The following is a 3,857-nucleotide window of genomic DNA, read 5'->3' as shown; positions in this document are numbered from 1 at the left end:
GATTTGTCTGTGCGTTTGCGTGCTTCTGTTCCCTGTGTGTTTGTCTGTCTGTTTTCCTTTACAGGGCTACCCCAAGAAACAAGCGAAAGTACACTTGACAGTGAGTCCGAAATATCGCTGAGTAGGGAAATAAAATTATCAAGGCACAACAAGAGAAACTGAGAGACACTGTTAAACGAACACTTCCTGAAACGACAGGCCCTGGACAGTCAATAAACCTCCTTTAACAGAGCAATACTAACAGGTGCACAGTGCACAATGAGCTTTTTAAACTGACAAGAGACGGAAAACTAGCCAAAATGACAAAACGAAAAACTTGCCCCTGAAGAATCCCCAGGAAGAAGTCACAGCCACAGAACTGCTCAAAACAGATCTAAACAACATACCTGAAAAGGAATTTAAAACACTTGTCATAAAATTAATCTCTGGGCTTGAAAAAAGGATCAGAGAAGCTACTGAGACAATGACAAGGGATTTTGAAAATAGGTGTGATGAGTTAAAAAAAGACTATAAATGAGGTGAATAATAAAATGGAGGTGGCCACCTCAAGGATTGAAGAGGCAGAGAGAAGAATAGGTGAATTAGAAGACAAAGTTATAGCAAAAGAGGAAGCTGGAAAAAAAAAGAGAGAGAGAGAGAGAGAGAGAGAGAGAAATTGATCCAGGAGCAGGAAAGGAGAATTTGAGACCTGAGTGACACAATCAAACGGAACAACATTCGAATCATAGGAATTCCTGAAGAGGAAGAAAGAGAGAGAGGTCCCGAAGGGATACTAGACCAAATTATAACTGAGAATTTCCTAAATCTGGGGAAAGAAATAGACATTCAAATTCAAGAGGCACAAAGAACCCCCTTAAGATGTAAGAGAGAATTCTGAAAGCAGCTAGGGAGAAAAGGACCCTCATATACAAAGGGAAACCTATCAGAGTGGTTACAGACCTATCTAATGAAACCTGGCAGGCCAGGAAGGAATGGCAGGAAATCTTCAATGTGATGAACAGAAGAAACATGCAGCCAAGAATCCTTTATTGAGCAAGCCTGTCATTCAAAATAGAAGGAGAGATAAAAGTGTTCCCAAATAAACAAAAATTGAGAGAATTCATGACCACCAAACCAGCCCTACAAGAAATCCTAAGAGGGACTCCATGAGGGAAATGTTGCACGCACGTGCACATGTGTGTGTGTGTGTGTGTGTGTGTGTGTGTGTGTGTGTGTGTAGAAGATGTTTTGGGGCCTCTACCGAGCTTATCAGGCAAAACCTGCCCCAGTTCTTGGGGCAGCGGGCCCCCACGGACAGGGCGGAGCCCCTTGAACTCTGCTTGTGTAAAGCCACGGGCCCCACCCCAGCCCCAGGAAGGGGGTCAAGGCTGATCCCTGGCCTGAGTCCATCGGATGCCCTTCTCCAGGGGTTTCAGGAACAAGGCTACGGGATTCTGTCGATTTGGAAGCAATGGAATTGTGCCCTTCCCCCTGTGGAGAGGCATTCAGTGCTCATCTGTAGAGAGAGAACAATGGTCTAATGTACTTGGAGAAGAGGATTACAGGGATGAGAGCTGGGGGCCGAGGTGGTTCCAGCAACATTCCTGCTTTCTCTCTTTTTTTTTTAAATAATTTGTTTATTTAATGTTTATTTAGTTTTTGAGAGATAGAGAAAGAACGGAAGCCGAAGAGGGGCAGAGAGAGAGGAAGACACAGAATCCCTCTTTTTATTTAATGTTTTAAAATGTTTTATTTATTTTTGAGAGGGGGAGAGAGAGAGAGAGAGAGAGAGAGGGACAGAGAGACAGCATGAGCAGGGAAAGGGCAGAGAGGGAGGGAGACACAGAATCCCAAGCAGCTCCAGACTCTGAGCTGTCAGCCCAGAGCCTGACACGGAGCTTGAACCCACAGACTGCGAGATCATGACCTGAGCCGAAGTTGGATGCTTAACTGACTGAGCCACCCAGGTGCCCCACAGAATCCCTCTTAAGACTTAAGCCACCCAGGAACCCCCCCTCTTTTTTTTAAGTGTTTATTTATATTTGAGAGGTGAGGAGATGCAGAGAGAGAGGGAGACACAGAATCTGAAGTAGGCTCTAGTTTCCAAGCTGTCAGCGCAGAGCCTGACGCGGGGCTCAAACTTGTGAATTGGGAGATCATGACCTGAGCCAAACTTGGCCACTTAACCAACTGAGCCACCCTGGCACCCCTATTTTTTTATTAAAGAAATTTTTTAGGAGCCTCTGGGTGGCTCAGTCAGTTAAGCCTCTGACTTTGACTCAGGTCATGGTCTCACATTCGTGGGTTCAAGCCCTGCATTGGGCTCTGTGCTGACAGCTCAGAGCCTGGAGCCTGCTTCCAATTGTGGTCTCCCTCTCTCTCTGCCCCTCCACGCTCATGCTCTGTCTCTTTGTCTCAAAAAGAAATAAAGACATTTAAAAAATTAAAAAATTTTTAAAATATTTATTCATTTTTGAAAGACAGCACAGGCTTGGGGGTTGGGGGCAGAGGGTGAGGGAGACAGAAAATCCGAAGCAGGCTCCAGGCTCCGAGCTGTCAGCACAGAGCCTGACGCGGGGCTCGAACCCACGAACCATGAGATCATGACCTGAGCTAAAGCTGGATGCTTAAACGTCTGAGCCCCGCAGGCACCGCAGGATTACAATTCTTAATGCACCTTTGAGTGTATCTCTTTGCACACCTCTCAGTGCAGGGTTCTGTCCTGGTCACACCTGAGGGCCAGGACTGCCAGACCTGAAGATGTGTGTGCACCAGGATAGAAGCACCATGGTCGACTGCTTTGCAAAGAAGTTGTTCCCATTTAAATTTCCACCAGCCATGGTTCCAAATCCTTGCCAAATCAGTATCTTCTAGCGGTATGGGTTTAGCCTAAAATCATACTAATGGAAACAAGTGTAAGGTTATGTCATGTCTGGCTTTTCTCCCCTTGAACTCAGAGCAGCTCTCCCAAGGTCCCACCCAAGGTCCAACTAGGAAGAGATGGTGCGTGGGTGCCCCCTGGTGGCCTCAAGGCATCACAACAGGTATGTGCAGGGCCTGTTTCATTCCGTCTTTCCCCCCCCCCCCCCCCCCCCCCCCCCCCCCCCCCCCCCCCCCCCCCCCCCCCCCCCCCCCCCCCCCCCCCCCCCCCCCCCCCCGTCGTCCCCTCCCTGGCATTCCTGATGAACCTCCAGTTTGATTTGACCTGTGCCCCTAGGCAAGTGGCTCACCTAACAAGTTCAAAGCTGCACTACAAACGTTTAGAGTTATTTGCTGTTATTTTCTTTCGAGAATTTCAGGTAAAGAGTGAAAAACATTGGTTTTAATTTTTTAAAAAGGTTTTTTACAAGCAAAATCACTGGCTACTGTGTTCATTACTATAAAAACAATAACCACTGAAAACCTTTCTTTTCGTGGCACTTGGTTTTTTAAGGTAGATTTTATTGAAAGGGACAATCGGATACAGCCATTTTGTTTTGTTTTTTCAGTTTTTTTTATGCTTAATTTTGAGAGGCAGAGCATCAGCGGGGGAGGGGCAGAGAGAGAGAGAGACAGGGAGACATAGAATCAGAAGCAGGCTCCAGGCGCTGAGCTGTCAGCAAAGAGCCTGACACCAGGCTCAAACTCACAAACTGTGAGATCATGACCGGAGCCGAAGTCAGACACTTAACCAACTGAGCCACCCAGGCGCCTCAGATATAGCCATTTTGAATTTTCTTTTAGTGAAATAAAGTCTGGTCTTAATAATGACGGCAATAGTTCAACTCCCTGAGTGCATTTGCTCCTAGGCAGGAATTTGACCTGATGGAGAACGATCTCAAGCTGCACCCATTAGAATCCCCTGAGAGATGGGTTTCTTTTTTTTTTTTTTTTTTTTT

Source organism: Suricata suricatta, chromosome 16 (assembly GCF_006229205.1).
Source record: "Suricata suricatta isolate VVHF042 chromosome 16, meerkat_22Aug2017_6uvM2_HiC, whole genome shotgun sequence".
NCBI lineage: Eukaryota > Metazoa > Chordata > Mammalia > Carnivora > Herpestidae > Suricata > Suricata suricatta.
The sequence above is the reverse complement of the archived record's forward strand: the minus strand, read 5'-3'. Positions refer to the sequence as shown.